Source organism: Mesoplodon densirostris, chromosome 6 (genome assembly GCF_025265405.1).
Source record: "Mesoplodon densirostris isolate mMesDen1 chromosome 6, mMesDen1 primary haplotype, whole genome shotgun sequence".
Taxonomy (NCBI): domain Eukaryota; kingdom Metazoa; phylum Chordata; class Mammalia; order Artiodactyla; family Ziphiidae; genus Mesoplodon; species Mesoplodon densirostris.
The window spans coordinates 24,726,848-24,738,030 of NC_082666.1; the positions used below are offsets into that span (position 1 = coordinate 24,726,848).

The window sequence follows — 11,183 nt, forward strand, 5'->3', positions numbered from 1 at the left end:
ACGTACTCAAAGAATGTGGGACTCCCCTGGTGGCACAGTGGTTGGGGGTCCGCCTGCCGATGCAGGGGACACGGGTTTGTGCCCCAGTCCGGGAAGATCCCACATGCCACGGAGCAGCTGGGCCCGTGAGCCATGGCTACTGAGCCTGTGCGTCCGGAGCGCATGCTCCGCAACGGGAGAGGCCACAGCAGTGAGAGGCCCACGTACCTCAAAAAAATAACGAAAAAAAGAATGTGAACTGTCCGGGAGCCAGAGGTTCTACCCAGAAAAGGTGGGAAAACTGCAACTCCATCCACACTTAGAAGTCCTCTATTCTCCCAATATGTTCCCTGAATGGAGAGCCACAATTCCAGATAACCCAGGGACAGCTGGGTGGCAACTCTACTTGACTTTTAAAAGTCTCTAAGTGGCCTACATATCAACTTTTTTACACTTGCTATGCATACCATCAAATACCTCCACCACTCACTCATTCAGTAGCTGCCCATTAGGCCCAGGTGTTGAAGAAACCCATCAGGTGGGGCCTACACTCAAGAGGTCTAAACAAGGTGCTATGGGAACACAGAAGAGGGAGCAATGACTTTTTAAAAGATGTTTTAAACACTGACCTAGCCCCTTTTTTTCCCCTGCTTTTGTGATACAAATCTGGGTCCCCACCTTGCCAATACTGCTCCACAACCATACACAAATCCCTTCACCTTTCCGAGGCTCAGTTTCCTCACCTGTAAAAAGGGAATAGTAAGGCTTACTTCCCAGGATTGTTGTGAGAACAAGAAAGAGATCATGTCTATGGAATTGCTTTGTAAACTATAAAGTTTTGTGTCAGTCCAACTTATCACCACCATCACCATCATCACGCTGTCTTGCACTGTCTGGAAGGGGAGCCCCAGGATTGGGGAAGGCCCAGAGGACACAGCGGCTCCCAGCCTGACCGTGGAGTCAGGGCCTCTCTCTAATTAACTCTTCCTGGCAAAAGTTCCTTGCTGGACATGTTTGCCTACCATCCAATCTCCAGGTGAGGCTTCCAGGGGCCGCCCACTGGCCCTAACACACCAGAGAGGAATGATGATTCACCAGCCCTCTAACAGCCTCGCTTACAGGCCTCTTGGTCCAGCCCCTGACAGAGGCTGTAGAGGGCTGGCAAGAATGCAGCGGGGCCAACAGGTTTTTAAGAAAAGAAAGAGAGAAAGATGGAAAGAGGGAGGGGAAGAAAAAAGAGAGGTAAAGGAAAAGAAAGAAGGGCACAAAAAAGCAAAGGGAAGAAATGAAGAAAAAGAAAGTAGAATGTGATTACCACGGGCTGGGGGGAGGGGGAAATGGGGCGTTGTTTTTCAATGGGTGGGTATATAGTTTCAGTTTTGCAAGATGAAATAGTTGTGGAGACTGGTTGCACCACAACGTGAATGTACTTAACACTACTGACTGTACACTTAAACATGGTTACGTTGGTAAATTTTATATTATGTGCTTTTTACCATAGTTAGAAATTAAAAATTATTTTCAAAAGTGAAGAAATGAAAAAGGGAGGAAGGAGAGGCAGGGAGAAAGAAAGGAAGGAGGAGAGGAAAGAAAGGGGAGAGGGAGGAAGGAAGGAGAAGGGAGTAGGGAAGGAGTTAGGGAGGAAGAGATAGAGGAAGGAAGAGAAGGAAAGAGAAAGGATGGAGGGAGGAGGGACAAGGGGAAAAGGAAGGAAGAAGGAAAGAGGAAGGGAGGAGGAAGTAATGGGAGGAAGAGGGAGGAATCACAGGGACGAAGAGGAAAAGAAGAGAGGGAGAAGGAAAAAAACGAAGAAATGGAGATGAAAATAAGGGAAAAAATGCTTTTCAGGAGACTACCTGGCAGCGCACGCACAGCCACGCCCGGCTTTCTCCCGGAGGTCCGCGGTGGGGGGTGGCCCGCCGGGCAGAAGCCGTGGGTTCGGGGCCGCTGAGCGTGACGTCATCGCCAGCGCCGCCTCCCCGCCTTCCGCTCCCCACGGCCTGGCGTTGTGCAGTCGCGCGTAGAGCTGGTGGCTGGTCCCACCGGTGGGTACCGCTCTTCTTGGGTGGCTGGGAGTCCCTTGGCCTTTGGCCTTCTGCCGGCCATCCCCTGCGGCGGCGGCGGGAGGGCGATAATTGCCCAGAGACGCAGCACTTATCCAGGCCGGTTGTGCAAGGTGCGCGGGAGGGAGGGCTCCGGGCGGCTGCTCTCACGCCTCAGCGGCCAGGCATGAGCGCGGGGGCGAGGGGCGGGCGGGGGTCTCAGGGGGCGCCTCCGGGTGTTCCCGCTGGAGACACCGCGCCGCTCCTCGGGAAAGGGCCGCCGCGATCGTTGCTGGGAATGGGGAAGACCTGGGTTCCCAACCCGGTCCTGCCACCTGCCATGGTGTGTGATCTCGGATGTCACTTCGCTTCCGGTCCCCAGGCTCCTCTGTGCACAAGGAGTAAAATCACTACTTCTCCTTGTGGTTTTGAGGCTCAGAAATAGTGCAGGTGAGGCCTGGAGCAGTGCCAAGCACACACTGGGTACACGGTGAGTGGTGGCCATTAATTATTTCTCTTATCACCCACTCCAGGAGCTCACGCTAAAATTCTATATGCTACCCTCTCCCACCTGGCCCACACACAGCCTATCAAGACCTGGGTTCAAGTTTAGTCTGCCACTGACTTGCTGAATGACCTTGGAAAATTTGCCTACCCTCTCTGGTCTTCAGTTTCCTCTTTTGAAATGGCGTGATGAAGGTCTCCACTTCTACAATCCGTTGGGAGGATTAAATGAGGTGGCCCTTGAAAAGGTGTGAGGGTCATACCTATATCAGATGCTGCCAGCCACTGTCCTTGAAAAATTCTTTTCCCTTGGCTTCCATGACAACAGGCACTCCAGGTTTTCTTCCCACTTCTCTGGCTACTCCTTACCAGTCTCGTTGCAGATTCCTCCTCCCTTACTCATCCCTTAGGAGTTTGTGTGCCTTGGGGTTCTCTCTTAGGCATCCCTCTGTTCCTTGGTGAGGGATGACTTGATGACTGAATCCTCTCCAAGACTTCAGGTCCCAGCAGCTACATGCAGTCCAGACCTCTCTTCTATGGATCCACATATTTACAGGACACCTCCACTCGGATGGGTGCCACAGGAACCTCACATTCAATATGTTACAAGCTGAACACATCATCTTCCTAACCCAAAATCAGAGGGCGATGTCTAGGCTCTCCATTCTTCCCAGGTCAGGGAGAAACCCGAGAGCCATCCTTAAGGCTTCCCTCTCTCTCATCCTCCTACTGTCCAAGCAATCACTATGTCCTGTACTTCCCACCTCTTTGATGTCCCTTCAGTCTATTGGCCATTCCCACTGTCACTACCCCAGTCTTGGCCACTGCTACATTGCTCACTTGGAGGACTGCAACAGCCTCCTAACTTGTCACTCCATCTCCAGTCTTGCCCCCAATCAGTCCTGTACACTGAAGCCAAAGTGCCCTTACTAAATACAAATCTTCTCATGTCATGCCACATGTTACTTGCCTGCTTTCCAGACTCTAATCACATGGAATTTATTTCTGTTCTCAGAGTGCCATGCCCCTGGGCCTTCTCACATGCTGTTCCCTCTGTCGAGAACACTTATCAATACATTCCCTCTTTGGCTAAGTCCTACTTGTTCTATGGATCTCCCCCTGGACAATTCTTTTGCATAGCTTCCCCAGACCCCCAATCCCTAACTACCTTAGGGACCCTCCTATTTGCTTTTAAAGTAGGAATACATGAACTCTTACCTCATGGTGAATTCGTTTTGATACAAACTTTCTAGAAAGCAAAAGGAAACATGTATCAAAAGCCTTTAAAATGTCCATATTGTTCAACCCAGCAATTCCTTTTTTGAGAAATTTAAGAAAACCTGAAAGATGTACCCAAATATTTAAAGACACATATTCATCAGAGTGAAAAATGAAAACAACCAAAAGGTCCAATAGGGGATTGGTTAAATAAATATTACCTCCATAAAATGGAATACTTTTGAGCCATTAAAAATATAGGAGTATATGTAATATAGGGGAAAATCGTGCACAATATAATATTAGGTGGGGAAAAGCAGGTTGCAAAATGCTAGGTATGCACTGTAAGAATCTAACTTTTAAAATGAATTTTACACAGAAAAAAGCATCAGGAAATATATATATGCCAAAATGTTACTAATGATCATGTCATGGGATTATGGGAGATTTTAATTTAGTTCATTTTGCTTATCCGTGTTTTCTCCCATAATCCTGTAGCTACTCTCTAATTATGTGATTTTTGGCCACGCCTCGAGGCTTGCAGGATCTTAGTTCCCCCACCAGGGATCAAACCCGAGCCCTCAGCAGTGAAAGCGTGGAGTCCTAACCACTGGACCACCAGGGAATTCTCATGAATTTTTTTTTTTTTTTAAATAAAGTAAATGCTGGTTGACTGATTGGATATTTTTATCCAGAAGCCTGAGTCAACTTGGCTGGGATAGTTGGGCCTCTTGGAGCTCTTCACCAACTTGAGAGAGGAGGGACCTAAATGCCAGAACAAAATGCCTCTCACCTGTATCCAATTCATATACATAGCAATGCCAGCGGGAAGAAAAACCAGTTGCTCTTTCAGTAGAAATGGATACTAGAGGAATTTTCATTCATCGAGGAATTTGGCTTGGGAATTTCTAAACTAGTAGTATTCACTGAGATTTTGGAGCTCTTCAGATTCAGCCCCCTAAACTTGGAACTGGGGAACTGGAAACCCAAAGATGATTGGTGACTTGCCAAACCTGTTCCATCACACAGGAAGGTAGTGGCAGAGCTGGAATTTGAATATGTTTCCTCACTCCCTGGTCTCTGCTCGGTCCAACATATGTTCCCACCCCATCCCCAGCAACTGACCCCAAGTCTCCCTACATAGACACACACACACTCACCACACAAAGGCAACCTGCTAGATTTCCATCCAAAGTCCATACATCCAGAAAGCAGACCACCCTTGGATTCACTTAATTTTTTATGATCTCTCATACTAATCTTTGAGAAGTTGACCCACCTGAATCCCCCACCAAGCTCTGTTCTAAAGCATCTCTAGGGACTTCCCTGGTGGGGCAGTGGTTAAGAATCCGTCTGCCAATGCTGGGGACATGGGTTCGAGCCCTGGTCCGGGAAGATCCCACATGCCACAGAGCAACTAAGCCCGTGTGCCACAACTGCTGAGCCTGCGCTCTACAGCCCCTGAGCCACAACTACTGAGCCCGTGTGCCACAACTACTGAAGCCTGCGCGCCTAGAGCCCATGCTCTGCAACAAGAGAGACCACTGCAATGAGAGGCCCACACACCGCGACGAAGAGTAGCCCCCCCTTGCTGCAACTAGAAAGGGCCCATGCGCAGCAACGAAGATCCAACACAGCCAAAAATAAATAAATAAATAAATTTTTTAAAAATTAAAAAAAATAAAGCATCTCCAGCTCTGTAACAATTACATTCCAAACTCCACAGTTTTCTGTAGAGAGCTTCCTCAGTGTTAAGCACTTTCCATAAGATATTCGCTTTTTGTTTTTTTGTATTTTTATGTTATTCTTCCAACAGTGCTACAATGTAGCTATTACTGTCCTTTGCCCTGTGAGGAAACTGAAGTTCAAGGAGGTTAAATAACTTTCTCAAGGTCACAGCCATAAGTGCCACAGTCAGCTTTCAAACTCCTACTCTCAGCAGACCCCACTGTTTACCAGTGTGGACCTGTTTCCCTGGTCTACACGGCCATGCCAGAGCAGATGTCCCTTTCTGCAGTCTGCTGAGAGGCATTTTTGAGACTCACAGGAAATCAGAGCTAAAGAGTCCTTGGAGGGCCTCATTTCACAACTTGTTCCGTTCTTCAAACAGACCATGTTGTACGAGTGGTTTATACCATGAACTGTGGACAGAGGAACTGAACATAAACCCTGCCTCTGCCACTTACTGTGTGACTTTGGGCGAGTTACTTAACCTCTCTGTGCCTCAGATTTCTCATCTGCAGAGATAATAATACTGTTTAATTAATAGACTTGTTACAAGGATTAAATGAGTTACAACACAAAAGCACATAAAACAGTGCTTGGCACGTGGTTAGTTCTCCATAAATGGAGAAATTTTACTATCATCAGTACTATACTATTATTACTACTACTAAGAGTTTATGATGCACCAGGTATGATACACAAGACAGTGACTGGGAAAACAAAGATGACATAGCCACTGTCCTCTCCTCAGGGAACTCGTGGTATGGAAAGAAACTGCAGAAACCATATAATTACAATGTAATAATGTGGTAAATGCAGTAACATAGATTAGTGTGGACACTGAGAGTGGATGTGACTTGTCCAAGGGAGCAGCAAAATTAGGACTTGAGCCCAGCTATCCTGAGCCTCTTTCTAGCCCACCTCATCGACTGGCAATTTGCCCACAGCACATAAAGGTGCGACCCAAAGGTCCTTCCACGTGGCACCAAAAAGAGACTCCTACGGCCGTGACTGTCTCAGCTGAAGATGTTACTAATGCGTAGAGATAGTCAATAAACATTTGCTGAATAAGTCAGTGAGTCAAAGGCATTAGTGAGAAGACAGCCAACCTCCCCCTTGGCTCTCACCTCCTCAACCTGCAGGGGTGAGGCAGTGGCACAGGGCAAAGCAGCAGTGAGCCCTGGGAGACAGCTGGTCACCCTCTCTTCACCCTCAAAAAGGTGGTTAATTGGGGTACCACTATCTACTGGCTTCTCCTTCACCACAGCCGTTTCTGAAAATTTTAGTGCACTCAATTTAATCACTTCCACAATTCTTTGTTATTTGTATGTGCCCAGCTCTGTAGAGAGGAAGGTGAATCCACCCCAATCGCTGCCCTCAGGGAGCTTGAATTCCAATAGAAGAAATTAATCATGACAAACTGCTATCCTGAAAGATAGAAAATCCAGCAACTCCCCTAGAACAATGAAAAGAACATGGGCTTTGAAGCTACAATTTTTTCCCTCCTCCCTTCCTTCCTTCTTTCCTTCCCTCCTTCCATTCTTCCCTCCTTCCCTCCTTCATTTTGTCTGCGCCAGGTCTTAGTTGCGGCACACGGGATCTTCCTTGCAGCATGCGGGATCTTTAGTTGCAGCATGTGGACTCTTAGTTGCAGCATGTGAACTCAGTTGCGGCATGCATGTGGGATCTAGTTCCCCGAACAGGGATCGAACCCGAGCCCCCTGCATTGGCAGCGTGGAGTCTTGCCCACTGGACCACCAGGGAAGTCCCAAAACATGGGCTTTGGAATCAGACAGGCCAGGGCTTGAATCTAGTTCCTCCACTTGCTGGCATTGTGACCTCAGTAAACTAACTCAGGCTCTCGGGATGATTTCCTCATTGTTTTTTAATGGGAATCATTAGTCCTACATCATAGGGTGGATATGAGGATTACAACTTCCTTTCACCATTCCTGACCGTGTCATCTTCCTTCTTATTGTTATCTGTGGGTCTTGACCCAATTTGCATATTGGGAGGCAATCCAACCCACATTCCCTGAAGGCATGGCCAGACTCTGGGGAGGCAGAGGCCAGTTGGGCCAGCTTCCTGCCCTCCAGGAGCTCCCAGCTTCATGGGGCAACTGACACAAATTCAGAGAACCACAGTCCACAGCCTAAAGTGCCATGGGAGACAGATACAGCAGAGGCATTGAGGTGGCTCCAAGGAGAGCTATGGCGCCAGGGTTGGGTCTCGAGCCATGAGTAAGGTTTTGAGAGGCAGATGTGGGTAGGGAATGCATACTAGGTTGCCTCACCTCTCTAAGCCTCAGTTTCCTCTTTTGTAAAATACAAATAATACCACTTACCTTTTGCCTGCTACTTTGAGGATTAAGTGGGATAAAGCCAGGGAAGCACCTACCACAGTGTCTGGTTCATACTAGGCACTGGATAAATGGAGGCAATTACTTTACTATTATGTTGGATAATAAAGCCCCAGTGGGTGGCCTCCTTCCATAATGGAATTATCTTCTTCCCTGTGACTCACCTCCAAGGGCTGGCCCAGAGGTTGGGATGTCCCAGGCTCCTGGGCAGGTTGGAACTACCAAGCTCCCTAGAGTAAGGCCTTTATTCAGAAGAGATCAGTGCTCAGGAGAGCTCGCCTCATCTCACGCCCCCATTGTGCAGACACAGACGCTTGTTCCCCAAGAGAAAGAACATTTCTTTCCCCCAGTGTCAGAGCTTGACCTCAAGCCCAGATTTCCACCATCTCAGAAGAGAAAGACCATGCCTCTGAGTCAGCCCAGGTCCTCCCAGCCTTGTCCTAAAGAGCCTGCTATGCAGGAGCCCAGAGAGACCTGTTGGGAAGAAGCAGGAGCATGGGGTGCTGGAGACCTGGGTTTAAATCCACCCAGTTGCTGTCTGAACCAGGGTCACAGCCCTTTCCCCTTCTAGGCCTCCATGTTCTGAGACTGGCTGGGGTGGGCTGAAATTCCCACCCGTGGCTGACTATCAAGAAAACACCAGGGGGCTTCCCTGGTGGCACAGCGGTTGAGAGTGCGCCTGCCGATGCAGGGGACGCAGGTTCATGCCCCGGTCCAGGAAGATCCCACATGCCGCGGAGCGGCTAGGTCCATGAGCCATGGCCGCTGAGCCTGCACGTCCGGAGCCTGTGCTCCGCAACGGGAGAGGCCACAACAGTGAGAGGCCCGCGTACCGCAAAAAAAAAAAAAAAAAAAAAAAAAAAAACCACCAGGATAGCACAGACCAATCACTGCAGACACTGGCAGGGTCTTGGTGGTCCTCTCCTGGGCTATGCATGAATCTTTTGCTTTTGGGGGAGGAATAAATTGTACAGCGTGTGCAGCACGTGTTTCCCAAAGTGAAAATGGGTCAAGGACACATCTCCCTGCCCTTCCCCCTCCTCCTCTCAAGTGCCTAGCACTGTGTCCTATACATGCTGGCTCCACCCCAATGTGTCCAATGTGTGTCCTGCAAGTTCCTCTTCCTGAGGAAGGTCCACATTCCAGAAAAAGAGACAGGGACCTCATGATTTATTTTAAACTTAATTGAAGTATAATTTATACACCATTAAATTCACTATTTTAAGTGTACAATTCAATGATTTATAACATAAATTTACAGAGCTGCACAACCTCCACCATAGTCCAGTTTGAGAACATTTCCATCACCCCCCTAATTTCCCTCATGCCCATCACTCCCCATTCCCATCCCCAGCCCCAGGCAAGCACTAATCTGCCTTCTGTTTCGATGGATTTGCTTTTCCTGGACCTTTCATGTAAATGGAATCAGATGATATGTGGTCTTTTGTGTCTGGCTTCTTTCACTTAGCATAATGTTTTTTGAAATTCATCCGTGTTGTGGCATGTGTCAGTACTTCATTCCTTATCTCATTCATTTCATATCCCTGGTACCCTACCAGTGCCCGGCACATAGTAGGTATTCAGGAAGGGGCTGAGGAATCTCACACGGGGACCAGAGGCCCTTCCAAAATGAGAGCAGCTACCAGCCAAAGAAATTCCAGTCAGTCCCCAAGTTGCTATGGATGAGGTGCTATTCCCCGTGCCCGCTACCAGCGATGTGAATATAGCAATTTGTTTTCAAACTCGTGATCGTACACCAGTTGAACTGTCATGCTCTCAACTTCAGAGGTGTGCTGACACATCCATCCACTTATTCTGAATTTGCCTTTATTCCCCACTCATCCTGTCTCTGAAAGCCATGGTGACTCATTGCTCTGCAATTAGCTTTCTTCAAACTTGAATTGCCTGAACTAGTTGGAGAAGAATGATATTCCAAATACAGCTAGTCTCCAACTATTATTGTAGAATTGTCTCTTTCTCCCTTCAAGTCTATCCATTTTTGCTTCAGATATTTTGGGACTCTATTTTCAGGTGTATATATGTTTATAGTTGTTACCTAATTTAATACTTATTGATGGATTAAATTTTTATCAATATATATTGTCCTTCTCTGTCTCTTGTAAACTTTTTGCTTAAAATCTATTTTATCTCCAAAAGCACAGGCAACAAAAACAAAAATAACAAATGAGACTACATCAAACTAATAAGTTTCTGCACAGCAAAGGAAACAATCAACAAAATGAAAAGGCAACCTATGGAATGGGAGAAAATATTTGCAAACCATATATCTGATAAAGAGTTAATACCCCAAATATATAAAGAATTTGGGGATACCGGGCTAGGGTTCCCTGGCGGGATGGTGCCATGGTGCCAGGTGGAAGTGTTGTATTTTGCAAAAAGTGCTGAAATAACAGGAATTCGCTCAGAGACCATTTCTGTGCCACAAGAAATAAAAGCATTGCAGCTGTGGAATGAGATAGAAACGCGCCATTCTGGATTGACTGATGTCAGAAATCAGGTGATGTTTGCTGTTCCTCAAGAATATGTCGAGCTTGGAGATCAGCTCCTCCTGCTTCAATCAGGAGACGAAATTGCCATTATCCCCCCACCCCCATTAGTGGAGGATAGTGCTTTTGAGCCACCTGGGAAAGATATAAATGAAGTTGAAGAGAAATCTAAAGGTATAATAAAATTCACATCTGAGAAACTTTCAGTAGATGAAGTCTCACAGCTTGTGATTTCTCCACTCTGTGGTGCAATCTCCCTATTTGTAGGAACTACAAGAAGTGACTTCGAAGGGAAAAAAGTCATTAGCTTAGAACATGAAGCATATCTACCAATGGCAGAAAATGAAGTCAGAAAAATTTGTAGTGACATTAGGCAGAAATGGCCAAACACATAGCAGTGTTCCATCGACTTGGCTTAGTTCCAGTGTCAGAAGCAATCATTATGCTGTGTCCTCAGCCCATAGGGCTGCATCCCTCGAAGCGGTGAGCTATGCCATTGATACTTTAAAAGCCAAGGTACCCATATGGAAAAAGGAAATGTATGAAGAATCATCATCATCTTGGAAAAGAAACAAAGAATGCTTTTGGGCAACTGATGATTAAACCACTTAGGTTTTTAGAGTCCTAAAATTTAAACTTGGTAATTTCTTATCTTTAAAAAAAAATTCTTATCTTTGATCATGTTTTGATTTTTCTTCTCCAGAAGATAGTTTACTGAACATAATCTTTTATGTCACACCCGTGGAACAAAAGAGAGAAAAAAAGCAAAATGAATAAGCAAAATAAATGAGTGCTTAGGATGAGGGCTTAGAGAGGAAAGAAAGGCTTTAGGGAAAAAATGGAAGAATA

General features: G+C 46.8%; 1 pseudogene; it reads left to right on the forward strand.

Annotated features, from left to right (window-relative positions):
* Positions 1-10,370: 10,370 nt before the first annotated feature.
* LOC132492572 (molybdopterin synthase catalytic subunit-like) lies at positions 10,371-10,937 on the forward strand (annotated as a pseudogene).
* The last annotated feature ends 246 nt before the right edge of the window (positions 10,938-11,183 follow it).